A 17,962-nucleotide genomic window follows, 5' to 3' on the forward strand; every position below is an offset into this window, starting at 1 on the left:
TTTTATTTATTTGCGAGAGAGAGAATGAGAGACAGAGAGCATGAGAGGGAGGAGGGTCAGAGGGAGAAGCAGACTCCCTGCTGAGCAGGGAGCCCGATGTGGGACTCGATTCCGGGACTCCAGGATCATGACCTGAGCCGAAGGCAGTCGCTTAACCAACTGAGCCACCCAGGTGCCCTGAATACTGTCAATTATTAAGAACTGTTGAATAAGTTCCTTCTGTAATCTTTTTACTTAAACATCTCTAGTTGGAGAGAGGTTTAAAGCGTTTATTAAAATCTACGATTAGTTAGAACTTTTGGTTTGGTTTTCAGGCATTCCATTAACTTCTTTCAATTTACTGTTTTTGTTTCTTTCCTCTCAAGTAAGGCAAGCTTTTATTACTCTTAGGTAAAAAAGACTATATGGTAATGATGTAAAGAATGTACACATCCAACCTAACTTCTCTCTTGGATGGCTGACCCATAGATCAAACTGCTAATGACTTAACATCTTCTCATGGATGTCTAATAGACATTTCAAACATATCATGTCCAAAATTAAGTTCCGGATATCCACCCACCCCCTTACTTCAAATGTGCTCATTTTACTTTTAGTTGAGTACAATTCCATTTTTCAAGTTTTCAGTGCCATGATTCTTTTCTTTCTCTTACTTTCTATATCTGGTTTGTAATCAAATTCTGATGTCTCTAATTTCAAAATATAGCCAGAATTTAGCCACTTCTTCACAGCCAGAGACTTGGTTTAAGACACCATCATCCCTCATCTGTATTACAGCAATAACTTCCAATGGTCTCCTTTTCTTGCTTACTCTCCTACAGACTGTTAAAAACTTGCTTCAGATCATGTCATTACTCACTTAAAAACCTCCAATGGCTTCCTGACCCACCCTGAGTAAAAATCAAAGTCCAACTCTGACTTACAAGGCCCTATATATTCTAACTGTTCATTATCTCTGTGCCTCATCTCCTACTACTTTCTTGTTCCAAGCAGACACACTACCTGCTCTTAAGCCTTTGAACTTGCTATTTTTCCCCACATATCAGATGACTAACTCCTTCTGTTCCTTCAGATTTTTCTCAGCAGTCACTTTCTCAATGAGACCTTTCCCTCACTATGGAGAATAGCACAGCTTCCCCACCCAACACTTCTACTTGTCTTTCTCTGCTTTATTCTTCTCCATAGCATTTATCACTTTCTAATACCTTCCCTATCTCTCTCATTTATTGTCCACCTCTGCCACTAGCATACAAGCACCTGAAACTGTGCTGAGCACATAACATATGGTCAATAATTTTTTTGCTGTATGAAAGAATAAACAAATCATTTTGGAGGCATCCATTCACCTCCAGAATAGTTATGAGGATTATAGTAGGAATCCAAAAACAAGAAAACGTTCAGCTTTTGAAAACCAAAGTGTAATTTTTCAGCTAGTCGATAGGCTTGAGTATCAAAAGAAGCAAAATATTTTCCAAATTTCTTCAGCTCCCATTAATATATTAAGAACAAGGTTGTGCAAACTGGCTGTCAAGATTTTATTATATATCACAGGGAAGAGGAAATCTATGATCTGGCATCAGCAAATTTCTTTCAGAAAGGAAGGAGCAGAAAGCCTTTCTCTTCCAGGAAAGGTGATATTGGGAAGGAAGAGAGGCAGAGAAAACAACCCGTTGGATGTGTGTTTTCTGCCCACACCTCTCATGGTTAACATCACAGGAAGTGGGATATTAATTAAGTTGAAAGGAAAGCCAGAAGCAAGAGCTTTGGCCCATCTCCCACTGCATACCCTGAGACCATCTTCACACTGATACTGCGGCAGGGAGAGGAGAGTTGTAGAACAGTGCTCAAGCACTGGAGGGAAGTGGTTTAAAAAGTGGTTACAATGAGGAAATCAAAGCACTCCTAGAATAAAAAACTTTAGTGCAGGCAGACCAGACCAACCAGAAAGCATGTGGGAGACCCATACATGGGTGTGGGAGACACACCCAGAAGAAATAGGGGATCTGTAGTGCCATCTAGGATCAAGATAGTACATAATTGAGGGGAAACAATTAAGTTCTGGTTTAGTCAAGATAAACAAACCATAATTTCTTAGCCATAGATTTCAATGATGAACACTAGCAAGACTCTCATGGACTGGACCAGATTGAGCACAAGTCAGCGGTTATCAGTATCAACCATTGTAAATCCAAGAGTCAGACCAACACAAAAACCATCATGAGGCACTCCACCCATCTGATGGATCCTAAACTTTCCCCTCATCCAGATTCCCTCTTATGAAGGGGCAGGCACAGGACAAATATTCCTGAGAACGAGTGGGTTATTTAATTGACGAAATGTTTACCTAATCAAATTGTTTTTAACTAGAAAGGAATTGTGTAAACTGAGAGAAAATGATGTACACAATGAATGGTAAACTGAAGTTTTGATCCCAACCACAGTTACTCCTGAGAGTAAATTGAGGGCTCAGGACAATTTTATCAGTTATAGATAAATAAAAAGTCACACACATTCTTTGCATGTCTGTATAATAATGAATTTTCTACCCTACAACCACAGCAAATACATCATCCCTTGCCTCCCTAGCCAGTCCTGAATTAAAATACTATGGCCAGTCTGAAACCAACCTAATCAATTTTTCACTTGCTACTTCACACTGACCATTCTAGGACAGGATAGAATTTCAACCCTGTCTAGGCTCTTTAGTCCACCCTTCTGAGAAAACTTATTTAGACAGGAAAAATAAGCTTTTATAACAATGGAAATGTTGGTTCTTGACATAATTAGGAGTGCATCAAATACAAAAATATGTATATAGAAAAAAGATATCTACATAGTTTAGTCAACTTTCTTCTCCCATGGTTCCAAGGAAATTCAGGACACACTTTCCTCCATATTCATCATGCAGTCAACCAATATCAAAACTAGGAAATGACACCCTAAAATATTTCCAAATGAAACACCAACCAAATATATAGTCATGTGACTTCAGGTAAAAAGTATAAATAAGGATATCCCTTAGTAAATGTAATACTTCTGAATGAAAATATTTTCTTTGAAAACAATGTAAAATACCTTGTTTTTATTTACAGGAAATTTCTTACTTTAACTCTATGTTTATCTGGGAAATACTAGTTCAATGTCATCTGTAATAGGGTCTCAGCTTTAGCATTGATCATGTAATAAAAGAATTTAATCTGTCATTTGCTAAATTTAATTGCTACTTCTGAAATAAAAATAAGGAGTTATATCCTGTTGTTGTTTTTGTTAGTAACTAGCTAAAAGAGTTTCTTGTCTAAGCAATCAAGCTAATTCCATAGTAATTACTTAAATTATAGATTGGTGTCTAAGACTTACTGGGGAAAACTGATGGTCATGAAGACTTATTGACTAATCAAGACTAACAACTCTATCCATCTTATAAAATCTCGCTCCAGCATAAGACAGGTAAGAATAATTGACATATCACTTAACAAAATACAGTGTAATCTAGGTATTCAAGTCATTTAAAATACCCTTACTGGTTTTAATGTGTACATCAAAACGAAAGACATTCTGTAATAAAACTAAAAATAAAGCATGAAATATACATATTTTATTGTTTTCCCCATGTGCAATTTACTAAAAATAGTTAGTGTGAAAAATTAAAAAAAAAATTTACTGCTAATATCACTATCTAGTGCTCCTAATGATCACATTCTATACTCAACCATTGATATTTACTCCTCTTTCTCTAGTGCTAGCTCTCATTTACCCAATTACAGTTGCTCTTAAATAGTAGCACATCATACTTCCTATAAGCATGATCTCTCAGGTTTCTTTAATGTAAAAATAACTATAAGTGAGTGTAAATATCAGTTATCAATGAATTTACTGATTGGAAAACACTATTACAAACTTAAGACAAGCAAGGAAACAATAAATTACCAAGAAACAGATATGATTTTTAGGTTCAAAGAGAGTGATAATCTAAAATAACCAGTTGATTTAGAGAAATATAATCTTTTACTCTCATTTAAAATCACAGAAATTTCCAGAACCAAGAGCAAGGTAATTATTAAGTTACAACAGTGTTTCCTTGAAGATTTTAAAAGTTAATTGTTTAAAAAGAAAAGTTAAGCAAACTTTATGTCAGAGTAAAATTCCAAAGTTAAAAATCATCAATCACAATAAAATTATGAAAAGTTAGGTATGAAACCTAAAGTGGATTTAATTATATTTTTGATAATGTGTAATTCTGAAAAAGCTGAAAACATTACTCTAACACAAATGTAGAGTCAACATGTGCCAAAACTTTATTTAGCTATTACATAGGGAAACAGGATGTTAAATCTGGTTCCAGTGGCAGAAATACCCAAAATTACTAGTAGCGATAAAAAAAAATGTGTTCTCTCCAGTGGGCATAAAATATTTTCCAATTCACTTGGACTCACAAATATACAAACAAACACCAAACAAATAATCCCCAAAGATTATTCTTGAAGACAAGAGAAGGCTGGTCTCATTTTATCTTGACATGTGGGTGTAGTAGAAGGTGTTAATTAACCACAAAAGCCTCCTTGCTGAGATGAGCTCATCTAGAGCCATATAGTGTTGAACAACTACGCATGCCAGGAAATTAAGTTCTGTGTAAATTTCATAAAGAATCTCATATTGCATTTTCAATAACCTCTATTATTCCAGATACAGTTTTTGAATTGTTCTTATTGGCTGTTTTATTCTGAGACCAAGAAATTCATCTCAACAGAGTTTACCAGTAGAATCTATAAATTTGGGTAGATTCTTCTCTCCTCAAGGTCCCGAAAATACAATGAGATTTCTGGGCTGCCAAGGAGTAACGTTATTTACAGCCTGTAAGCTCTGGAACACATATCAGACCAATTTTCTGGGACTGTTTTATGGGCATTGGTTTCACCTGTGAAGTACAACCTTTATTCCTTCATGGTGAGCTTGTCAGAACTGATGAAATGAGATTTATTCTCATACAGTATGATACTTCCAGGTATGGTCTTGGTTGCATAATCAATTTATCTAACTGTGTCCTGGTAAAAAGGAGGACGGATTCTGGTACTGAACTGGTACAGTTAATTATCATTGCCATAAAAAAAGCTAGAAGACTCACAAAGTATTTGTTCCTGAATTCTGAAGCCTCAAGGAGAATAAATTACTATTTAGAAAATGTTTTATTTTAATTTGCAAAAGCAGAATCTACTAAATTGAGGGCTAGGGAGAGATCAAGAAAAAAGAAAAAAAGGTTTTCTCATCTACCCAATCAGAAAAAAAGAGCACTAAAAATATCAAAATTAGATTTCCCTCCTATTTGAATATTAGAAATTAGTTCAACAGTCCTGCTTTCATGAGAGGTCCTCTTCAGGACTAAAAAGAGTATTGATAATCCTGACTTGGTCTTTTAGTGTCTGACAGTTGTCTAAGTAGTGACATTTTAAGATTCATATCTTACACCCATAAGTGTGCATCTTGAAATATCAATAGTTAAAGGGTGCCTGGGTGGCTCATTTGGTTAAGCATCTGGCTCTTGATTTCACCTCAAGTCATGATCTCAGGGTTGTGAGATCCAGCCCCATGTCAGGCTCTGCTTTCAGTGTGGAGTCTGCTTGAGATTTTCTCTCTCCCTCTGCCTTTACCCTTCCTCCCACTCCCTCTCTTCCTCTCTCAAAATAAATAAATAAAATTAAATAAATATATATAAGAAATATCAATAGTTGGGCGCCTGGGTGGCTCAGTCGGTTAAGCGTCTGCCTTCAGCTCAGGTCATGATCCCAGGGTCCTGGGATCGAGTCCCGCATCGGGCTCCCTGCTCCACGGGGAGCCTGCTTCTCCCTCTGTCTCTGCCTCTGCCTCTCTCTCTCCTTGTCTCTCATGAATAAATAAATAAAATCTTAAAAAAAAGAAATATCAATAGTTGAGTATATGGTACAGTCTGAATCTGTTTTCTACTACTACTACTACTATACCCAAGTATAGCAGCTTAAAACAACTTCCACTTATTATCTTACAGTTCTGTAGATCAAAAGTCCTGGTGGGCTCCATTGGGTTCAATGGTCAGGGTCTCACAATTCTGAGGTCAAGGTTTGGCTGGGATGGGCTCTTAACTGGAGGCTCTAGGAAAGCATCCCACTTCCAAGCTCATGTAGGCTGTTGAGAGAATGTAGTTCCATGTAGCAGTAGGTCTGAGGTCTTCTTTTTTTTTTTAAGAGAATATTAAATCGTTTATTGATTACACATGATAATGGATGATACACAAGCTTTAATCCCGTCTATAATTTTAACTGATACCATAATTCAATTTACAGATATTGCAGAGGATGTGCCAACAATCATATTAATAACCCAATAAACCCCAGGACTTTGCTTGGGTGACCCTTTTAATGGTGAACTCCATCACAAGCCATTAACTGTCAGTTCAACTACACCAAGGTTTGTGGAGACATTGGCTTCTGTTCCCAAGCAGGTTGCAAATAAATTTCAAATGGAACCTGGCATCACCTTGAAGGAATTCTAACTTCACATGGTTAGGGTAGTTTACTGTTCCAATTTTAGTATATATGCTGCCGAAGCGAGCACATGTTAGGGCAGTTTACCAAGATGGCTTCAGAGTAGACTAACTTTACACAGTGCATTTTAAAAACGACACATTTATTCAGCATCATGATCAGACTATTACATTTAACAATCAACAGCATGGGTGCAAAAAAAAAAAAAATCTACATTAAAACGCTTTGTTGGAATGCTTTACACTTTCCACAGAACAGAAACTAAAATAACCTGTTATACAATTAGTCACAAATACAGTCCCCGAGTTTTTTGCCCATACACATGAGTATTGTCTAAAACATGTCTTCTTTGTAGCAGCTAGGCCCTGCCACCACTGTGCTTGGCTGAGTTCACAAATCTGTTGTAACCTGTAGCTTCCCTGTCACTTCTCTGGCTCTCCTCTCCTGCTCAGCTTTGTTTCCTGGCAGTAATGAAAACCTTCTGCCACTTCCATAGCTACTGCTGCTGGAACTGCCATAGTCAGCTTGGTTTCATGGTTTGGCAACGTATTGACCTCCACCACTTTGGAGCTTCTGCCTCCAAAGTTTCCTCCTTTCATGGGTCCAAAATTTGAGGATTGATTGTTGTAATTGCCAAAATCATTATAGCTTCCGCCACCTCCAAAGTTGCTTCCATCATTACCAAATCCGTTATAGCCATCCCCACTGCCACCATGTCCACCAACACCTCGACTGCCACCAAAGCCACCTCGACCACTGAAGTTCCCTCCACTACCAAAGTTGTCATTCCCACCAAAACCACCTCCACGACCTCTTTGGTTGGATGAAGTACTAACCATCTCTGTTTGGATAGGGCTTTCCTTACTTCACAGTTGTGGCCATTCACAGTTTGGGATTTTTGAATGACAATCTTGTCTACAGAGTCATGGTCATCAAATGTTACAAAAGCAAAACCTCTCTTTTTGTCATTGCCCCAGTTAGTCATGATCTCAATCACTTCAGTTTTCCCCATACTGTTCAAAATAATCTCTTAGATGATATTCTTCAGTGTCTTCTTTCATGCCACCAACAAAAATCTTTTTCACAGTTAAGTGGGCCCCAGGTCTTTGAGAATCTTCTTGTGAGACAGCCCTCTTTGGTTCCACAACTCTTCCATCCACCTTGTGTGGCCTTGCATTCATGGCTGCATCCACCTCCTGCACAGTGGCATACATGACAAACCCAAAGCCTCTGCAGCACTTGGTGTTGGGTATCTCATTACCACACAGTCTGTAAGTGTTCCCCATTGCTCAAAATGGCTCCTCAGACCCTCATCGGTTGTTTCAAAGCTCAAACCTCTGATGAAGAGCTTCCACAGCAGTTCAGGCTCTTTGGAAGACTCTGACTTAGATATGGCGGCAGTGGGAGAGGAGACTTTAATGATGCTTACTTGGCAGCATCCATGTGCAGAAAGGAGTAATCTAATGAATGTATCTCCGTCTGAGGTTTTCTTGTTGGCTGTCAGCCAGGGCCCACTGTCTGCTCGTAGAGGCTGCCTGTATTCCTTCTCACCTCACCCCCTCCATCTTGAAACAGCAACCATAGATTGAATCCTTCTCACACTTTATCCCTGGCTTTCCATTCCACTACCAGCTGGAGAAAACTTTTTGCTTTTAAAGAGCACCTGTGATTCCATTAGATCCAACTAGATATACTCTTTATTTTAGGTCAACTGATTAGTAACCTTAATTACCTCTGCAAAATCCCATTTGTGGTATAACAACATAATCACATGGCTCATCATAGTCACAGTCCTGAGGATTAAGAGAGAAACCTTGAAAGCTAGGGGAGGTAGCAGCATTTTAGGATTCTGTCTACCAGGTAATACTTTTCACAAGGCTCTTAGACGGTCTTTCCAGCCTATAGTTTAGAGCAGAGTCTGCAAAGAAGAAAGAGGGGAAAGGAGAAGCTGCATGTTGATGATATACTGAATGAGGTTAATTTATTAATAACTAACAATATCAGGATGGAAAAGATCCTCTATTGGGGTGTCACTTACAACTATTTCATATGGATTTGATCAATGTTTCTCTTATGAAAAGAACATATTATGGACATTGTGGGAATTGGCAATTCCACATAGAAATGTTCTGAGTGTTACAAATAAATTACTACTTCGTGATTTCAGACTCAATACTTGATATCTACAAATGATATTTTCAGGTTACTTGGAGTCATTAAAAAAGTTAGTATGGGAGATATTTACATGTTTCACATTGTTCTTAAACTTCTCTCAAACACACAGAAAATGCTGATTTGAACTCCAGCCTCTTCTGCAAACCCCACAAAAGATGTTAAAAGAGAAAAAGCAGTTAAAGGCTACACTCCATTTTCTTTTTGAGTTCTTGCTATTCTGTCACACCAAATCATTATTTCCTTTTGAAAAACCATCCAGGTAATAACAACATCCATTCTGGAATAGCTTCTTTGTTAAAAGAAAGAAATGTTGCCCCTCAGAACTCTTATTTAGTAGTCCTTTGTTCTCTTCTTTTCCTGTTTGTCTCTCATTTTTAATTCACAATTGTATTATCCCTCCACATCATCCACAGAGCACAACATGCCCTGCACTAGAATAGAACAAATACTGTTGTATTATTTTCTCAGGCCTTTTAAAAGGTTTGAAATGCCCATATTTATTGAGAGCCCACACAGTAAGAGGTTCTACAAAAAAGGTGTCATATTTGTTTTCAAACATGATGCTATTTATTCTTCTCAGTAGGACAGTCAATAGTAAATTATTACTCAAACAATGCTGGGGAAATTCTACAAATCCACCTACATATTTTTACCCTATATTTTTATGACTACTGCCAAGAATTCACTATAACATTAGAGATCATGAAACAAAGCGATCCACGTGATGTAGAATCTGTAGCCTAGTAAAACAATGTGTGGCACTGGATTTGATCATTGTCTCTCCCAGGAAAGTATATTCTAAACCATTGTGCCTATGAGATTGTTTTTTCCAGATTTACACAATATAAACATTAAAAGAGAAAATTTGATGTTTCATATTGATGTGATAATTCACTATATCAGGGATTGGCAAACTTTTCTGTAAAGGGATAGATGTTGAACATTTTTTAGGCTTTTCGAGTCATACAGTTTCCACCACAGCAGCTACTTGATTCTGTTGTCCCATGAACACAACCACAGAAAATATGCAAGCAAATGAGTGTAGCTGTGTTCTAAAAAAATCTCTTTATTAACACTACATTTTTAATCTCATATAATTTTCACATGTCTCACATTACTTTTCTTTTGCTATTTTTCAACCATGACAAAATGTATAAACCGTTCTTAGCTTGCAGTTGTTAAGCCCTGCATTATATCATACATTAGGCAAACTCTAGCATTTCTCAAGCTAGTACCTAGGAGTCGTGGGGACAGCTGCTGTCATGGAACACTACAGCCACAAAACTCAACCTCTTCTTAGGGTTGATAAGAATAAACTATAGAAAGTCTGTCACCTCCATTTCTTGGGTCCTTTTCTCACGGGAAAAAGTGGTATATGTTAGTAATTGCTGTTGTTATATTTGTCACTCATTCCCAACTATTGTTAACACCTACTATGTACAAATTACTCTGATAGGTATGTTGGGTGCCTGACATTACAGGTATGCATATATCAAAAAGGAATAAGGGAAGAACAAATAAAGACAGAACCAGACATAATAAACTAAGAGACCATGCAACTAACAGGAAGGCAAGAGCTCATATATTTGGGGATGGTGAGTGGACTTTTTTAAGGAAGGCTATCAGATGGAGGAACAATTTTGATCTGGCTTATAAGAGAGGTACACTATCAATATTAAATACTGAAAAAGGACATTCTAATTGTAATTTAGCTAAAGAAGTTACATTAAAAGCCCTGTGCACAAGTCCAAATCACCTCTTTTCTTAACAAGTGATACTTATTCACTAATAATCTATGAACTCACATATTAGAAAGCACAAAGAAAAATACTTTAGGCACCCTAAAAGCCCTGAAAGTTTCGTATACTTACAAAAATCACCAATATTTACTAATTATTAAACCCAGAAAAATCCATCTACCTCTCCACTCAATTCAATCCAGTGTCTAAACCAATGAATTTCCATTTTGTGTCTATCTGTATAAACCTGCATAATACCGTGTTTTGATTTGTGCTGTGAACTGAGTATATAAATAGTACTAGCTATATGGAGATGTTTGTACTAAACAACAACAATAAGCTAGGTGCTGTGTAGATAAGATTTTCTTTTTTGTATGTTGTATATTTGATGTTGCTTTATGCATTAGATGTTATTCCATTAAATGCTCACAAAAAAAAAAAACAATGGAGTATGATATCACATTTTTTTTCACTGACTTACAGGAAAATTTCAGAGATACTTAAACACTGAAGAATTTATTTCAGATTATTGTTACAACACATTTACTTTAAAATCCTAGCATTTATTTTTTTTTTAAGATTTTTTTTTTTAATTTATTTGACAGAGAGCAGTGAGAGAGGGAACACAAGCAGGGGGAGTGGGAGCGGGAGAAGCAGGCTCACCGCTGAGCAGGCAGCCCAATATGAGGCTCGATCCCAGGACCCTGGAATCATGACCTGAGCCGAAGGCAGACGCTTAAGAACTGAGCCACCCAGGTGCCCCCCTAGCATTTACTTTAAAAATCCCTCTTTATACATGGGTGGCTGGGTGGCTTAGTCATTAAGCGTCTGCCTTCAGCTCAGGTCATAATCCCAGGGTCCTGGGATCGAGCCCCGCATCGGGCTCCCTGCTCCACGGGAAGCCTGCTTCTCCCTCTCCCACTCCCCCTGCTTGTGTTCCCTCTCTCGCTGTGTCTCTCTCTGTCAAATAAATAAAATCTTTAAAAAAAAAAAAACCCTCTTTATACACATATTCTCAAGATTTGCTTACATTTCTACCTACATTTTTCTCTAAATTAGAGAAGCCAGCTAACCTTTGAAAAAAATCTGATCAAAACCAGTCACCTTCTGTTATCCAGCTGTTGGTAAGAATATTAATTTCCTGTGAGCACTGCATTAGCTGCAAACAATTTCTCATATGATGTACTTTAATTAACATAAAGCTTGAAATATTTCCTAATTGCCCTTGTGATTTCTCTTTTCACCCATGAACTACTTAGAAATGTGTTAATTTCTAAGTATTTAAGATTTTCTCTCAATATCTAATTGTTACGAATTTCTAGTTTTATTCCATTACATATAGAGAATATACTCAGTATGATTTTATTACTCTTAAATATACTGAGTTTATTTCATAGCTCCATGTATGGTCTATACTGGTGAACATATCATGCAGTTTTAGGGTATACTGGGCTATAAGTGTTAATTAGGTTTTAATGGTTTACTGTGTTGTACAGATCATCTGTTTATTTTTTGCCTAGTTAATTAGAATTAAATATAATGCATCTCCCTTTTTTTTTTTTGCTCCAGTCAAGTTCTTATAGGTACCATGTTAAAAAAAAAAAAAAAGGGAAGAAAAGCAATACAAGAGAGCAATAACTAACTTTAGAAAGAGTTGAGTTTATTTTTTTTAACTTTTTTAGAAGGAGTTTAGAATAAAAAGGAAAAAAGGAATGATTCATACATTTGATGAAAAGTGGCATTTTGGTTTTGTGGTTTGGTTTTTTGGTAAAGAGCAGGCAGCTGCTGGAGTGTTTCTTAACTGAGAAAACCTCTATGATCAAAGACATCAAAGATAGCCATCTCTGTGTTCTCAACCACACCGCTCCCCATCTACAGCCAGCCAAATTGTCAAGTTGAAAGAGGACAGTTTAAAAAAGAGGATGAGGATGGAAACAGTTGCACAGAATCAGAGGATTGGGTACAAACTTCCTCACTCTTTTTTCTCTCTCAAGACTGAATCAAGCAGTGGTTGATCATTCCTCTCTCTGCCCTGTCAAGAATAAGCACATTACGTTGGATGGCTCTGTGTGCTTAATGGAAGTTTTGGCTGAATCCTCCTCATCCTCATGAGCTACCCCTGTGAGTGACATGGCAGGGGGTTGATGAAGTAATCTTACTGCCCTGTGTCACTTTTAAATGATTCAGTCTCTTTCAAGTACATGTTCAGTTTTTCAGATTCCAATCTCCATAACGTGGCCTCTGGGCATATAGGGGCTTATGTGAACTCATGGAGGAAAGTGATAATGGTGCCAGAGATCCACATATGCTATCTTCTGAATCTTGCTGGGCCTGGAGGATCCCTGTACTTGTTACCACTATGATGCAACTGATGCTTACTACATTTGAGTCATCCTCATACACTAATGCTCTTTGTCCTGACCCCAGGCCAGCCTATATTAGGCCCCTAGCTCCCTTAACACCTTCTAAAAGTTCTGGCTAAGGAATATGCATGAGGGCAGGAGCACTGTGTTGAGCTCGCTCATCTCTCCAATCCTTTTCACCATTGCACCACATTGGTATGTCACCAAGCTGGCTCTTGCTAGAGGCCTCAGGATATAGGTCACATCTTCAGGGTTCTCAGGTTATCCTGTACTTATCTGAGTGTTTCTAATAAATTCTACTTCTGGAATTTCCACCTTTGAAGTGGGGAGATGAGGACACACAGATCTGACCTTCTTCCTCTGCAGCTAAGTTTTCCTTACTCACTCCCCTAGGCTGAAAAGCTGTTTTCTACATCCCTTTCCTCTCTGCTAACACTTTAATTTAGTCACAGCCTTTTTCTTCAAGGAACACTTAGCCTGTTGACTTAGCATTAATGGCAGGTGCTGTTTCTCTACTCAGTGGAAGAAACTGTAAGATCTGGGCATATCAGGCATGTGTTCAAAATGCAAGATGCTGCATCACCAGGATCTGAAGATGCCTAACTGTAAAAATGCATTGGTGCATTATGTCAAATACAGTATTTCTATGATGGATATCTAAAAGTTTCCAACATCTGGGAACTTACTTGCTTTTTAAAGCAGGGTGAAAATATTTGTGGGGAGACCACACAGTTGATTCTTTCTTTTCCTCCTAAATCATGAATGAGGTTATGGATTATATGAGAAGGAGAACTTTTTTGTATATAGACAAAAAGATACACATTGTGTGTGTGTGTGTGTATCTTTTTCTGTATATATCAGTCTTTTTTGTATATATATCTCTTTTGTATATACACATACACACACACATATATATACACAAATATATATATATATATATATATATATATATATCTCAATACCCCTTAAAAGAGTCAAATTATACAGGAATACTTATATCAGACCAAACAGACTTTATTTTTTTTTAAAAGATTTTATTTTATTTATTTGTCAGAGAGAGATAGAGAGCACAAGCAGGGGGGGTGGTAGGCAGAGGGAGAAGCAGGCTCCCTGTTGAGCAAGGAGCCCAATGTGGAACTCCATCCCAGGACCCTGGGATCATGACCTGAGCTGAAGGCAGATGCTTAACCGAATGAGCCACCCAGGTGTCCCTGAAATAGACTTTAAAGTAAAGACTACACCAAGAGACAAAGGAGGACACAACATAATCATAAAGGGAATAATCCAACAAGAGGATATAACAACTGTAAATATTTATGCACCCAACCTGGGAGCACCTAAATACATAAAGCAATTATCAACAGACATAAAGGAAGAAATTGACAGTAATACAGTAACAGTAGAGGACTTTAACACCCTGCTTACATCAATGGATAGATCATCCGAACAGAAGATCAACAAGAAAACAGTGGCCTTGAATGACACATTGGACCAGATGGATCTAACAAATATATTCAGAACATTCCATCCAAAAGTAGCAAAATACATATTCTTTTTTGAGGGCACATGGAACATTCTCTCAAGTAGATCACATGTTAGGGCACAAATCAAGTATCAATAAATTAAAAAAGACTGAAATCATATCATATGTCTTTCTGACCACAATGGTATGAAACTAGAAATGAATCATAAGAAAATATGGGAAGAACACAAATACATGGAGGTTAAATAACATGGTATTAAACAATAAATGGACCAACCAAGAAATCAAAAAATACTTGGAGACAAATGAAAATGAAAACAAAAAGTTTCAAAATCTCTAGAATGCAGCAAGAGCTGTTCTAAGAGGGAAATTTATAGGAATACAGTCCTACCTCAAGAAGCAAAAAAACAAAACAAAACAGGGGCACCTGGGTGGCTCAGTCGTTAAGCGTCTGCCTTCGGCTCGGGTCATGATCCCGGGGTCCTGGGATCGAGCCCCACATCGGGCTCTCTGCTCTGCGGGAAGCCTGCTTCTCCCTCTCCCACTCCCCCTGCTTGTGTTCCCTCTCTCACTGTGTCTCTCTGTGTCAAATAGATAAAATCTTAAAAAAAAAAAAACAAAACCAAAACGACAAACAATCTAACTTTACACCTAAAGGAACTAGAAAAAGAAAAAGAAACAAAGCTGAAAACCAGTAGAAGGAAGGAAATAATAGAGATTAGAGCAGAAATAAATGAAATAAAGACAAAAATAAAACAAATAAACCAAAAAACCAACAAGAGAATAGAGCAATGAAACAAGAGCTGGTTCTTTGAAAAGATCAATAAAATTGATAAACCTATAACCACACTCATAAAGAAAAAAAGTGAGAGGACTCAAATAAATAAAATCAGAAATGAAGGAGGAGAAATAACAACCAACACCACAGAAATACAAACAATCATAAGAGAATATTATGAAACATTATATGCCAACAAAATGGATAACCTAGAAGAAATGGATAAATTCCTAGAAACACATAACCTCCTAAAACTGAATCAGGAAGAAATAGAAAATTTGAACAGACTGATTACTAGCAATTAAATTGAATCAGTAATCAAAAATTCACAACAAACAAAAGTTCAGGACCAAATGGCTTCACAGGGGAATTCTATCAAACAATTAAAGAAGAGTTAATACCTATTCTCAAACTATTCCAAAAAATAGAAGAGGAAGGAAAACTTCCATAGTCAGTCATTGAGGACAGCATTTCCCTGATACCAAAACCAGATAAAGACACCACAAAAAAAGAAAATTGTAGGCCAATATTGCTGATGAAGATAGATGCCAAAAATCCTCAAAAAAATATTAGCAAACTGAATCCAATAATACATTAAAAAAATCATTCAACATGATCAAGTGGGATTTATTACTGGGTGGTTCAATATTCACAAATCAATTAACATGATATATTACTTTAACAAGTGAAAGTAAAAAAAGACCCATATGATCATCTCAATTGACACAGAAAAAGCATTTGACAAAGTACAACATCCATTCATGATAAAATTCTCAACAAAGTAGTTGTAGAGGGGACATACCTTAACATAATAAAGGCCATATATGAAAAAGCCACAGCTAATGCCATACTCAAAGGTAAAAAAACTGAGTTTTTCCTCTAAGACCAGGAACAAGACAAGGATGTCCACTCTCACCACTTTTACTCAAAGTAGTACTGGGAATCCTAGCCACAGCAATTAGACAAGAAAAGGAAATAAAAGGCATCCAAATTTGTTAGGAAGAAGTAAATTTTTCACTTTTTGCAGATGACGATACTATATATAGAAAACCCTAAAAATATTATATACAATAGAAAAATCACACTCATTCCCATTTATTCATTCACTTAAAAAACATTCAAAACCTATGATTTGCAAGAAAATTTACATTTTTAAAATTTTTTACCTGGAAATAAAACTGTCACCAGCCAGTTAGTGGGTTACTCCTGTACCATCTCCCATTAGTTGGAGCAGAACACCTGGACTTAGGAAACCCAAGAAAATTAGAGGAGAGCCCATGCTTGGTTTGCTTTGGGCAATGGTGTTCCTGTAGCTTCTTTCTGCTTAGGCTCTTTCTGCTATAGAGGAGAGTGGTTCCTCAGTGTGAGCCAGGGGACAGGCCCACAGGTTCTCTCCAGGCACTGTTCAAAGTGCTGGAGAGAGAGCAGTGTAAAAAGCAATTAGCACCTTCACCCTTATGGAGCTTTCCTGTAAGCCAAGGAAATGTACACTAACAAGCATATAGGGGTAAAAATGATATCCTCAGAACTTCATTACTATGGGAACCATGTAGAGATGATTTCCAAGGCAACATTATTATATTGCCTTATAGGTGACACCGTGATCCTTACAGTGGAGTTAAATTGCTATTAAAAAATATTTGTTGGGGCACCTGGGTGGCTCAGTCGTTAAGCGTCTGCCTTCGGCTCAGGTCATGGTCCCAGGGTCCTGGGATCGAGCCCCGCATGGGGCTCTCTGCTCTGCGGGAAGCCTGCTTCTCCCTCTCCCACTCCCCCTGCTTGTGTTCCCTCTTTCGCTGTGTCTCTCTCTCTGTCAAATAAATAAATAAAATCTTTAAAAAAAAAAAAATTTGTTGATCTTTTATCTTAGTGGGAATGAAGACGTTATAATGTCTTTCCTGACCACTGTAATGATTATAAAGTCATTTCCTGCCTCCAGACGAAAAGGCTGGCACATGTTTTCCTAAGTGTTTTTACATTATTTTTTTTAAGATTTTATTTATTTATTTGAGAGAGAGAGATAGTGAGAGAGAGCATGAGTGGGGTTGGAGAGGGAGAAGCCGGCTCCCTGCTGAACAGGGAGCCCAATGCGGGGCTCTATCCCAGAACCCCGGGATCATGACCTGAGCCAATGGCAGATGCTTAACCAACGGAGCCACCCAGGTGCCCCATTTTTACATTCATTTTGATGAAGCACACCCTACTACGAGAATAGTAAGTGCTTGCTAAATACTAGTTTTGATTATTTGTGCAATGACATATGCGAGGTGATGTGAACCAAATAGTAACAGATTTAAGGGTTGAAAGCTTAAAATATTACTGAGAATTGGGACGTCAGTAAAAGTTAATGAGATTGGAAGGAAAAATAATGACATAGATTTCAAAAGCTAGAGGTCTATGTTATTCAAAAGATAATGACATATTAGTCATGAGAAAAGTATGAAAACAGTGATGAACTCTGATTTCAACTTGCGAATTTTTACAATTTAAATATCCAATATATTAAGTAATTTAAATTATTGTAGGTGTGGATGTAAAATTGGGATAACTATTGGTGTAGATTTGGGAGTTATTAAAAACAGAGGCTAGGGGCGCCTGGGTGGCTCAGGCGTTAAGCGTCTGCCTTCGGCTCAGGTCATGATCCCAGAGTCCTGGGATCGAGCCCCGCATCGGGCTCCCTGCTCCGCGGGAAGCCTGCTTCTCCCTCTCCCACTCCCCCTGCTTGCGTTCCCTCTCTGGCTGTGTCTCTCTCTGTCAAATAAATAAATAAAATCTTAAAAAAAAAAAAAAAAAAAAAAAACAGAGGCTAGGCGACGTCATAAAAGCAGATGAGTTTCCTCAAAAAGTTTGTATGAAACTGAAGAATATGGGTCCAGCATTACTACTGAACTCATAAATGGGAAAAATAA

The 17,962-nt window shown here is 37.5% G+C and overlaps 1 long non-coding RNA gene and 1 pseudogene across 2 annotated transcripts in view; both read right to left on the reverse strand.

Moving 5' to 3' along the window:
* The window catches only part of LOC115943999 (uncharacterized), a 38,841-nt gene that overhangs the window by 4,749 nt on the left and 16,130 nt on the right, over positions 1-17,962 (reverse strand). The window lies entirely within an intron of this gene.
* LOC102733306 (heterogeneous nuclear ribonucleoprotein A1 pseudogene) lies at positions 6,219-8,067 on the reverse strand (annotated as a pseudogene).

This window comes from Leptonychotes weddellii, chromosome 3, assembly GCF_054177405.1.
Source record: "Leptonychotes weddellii isolate Sample4059 chromosome 3, ASM5417740v2, whole genome shotgun sequence".
NCBI classification, from domain to species: domain Eukaryota; kingdom Metazoa; phylum Chordata; class Mammalia; order Carnivora; family Phocidae; genus Leptonychotes; species Leptonychotes weddellii.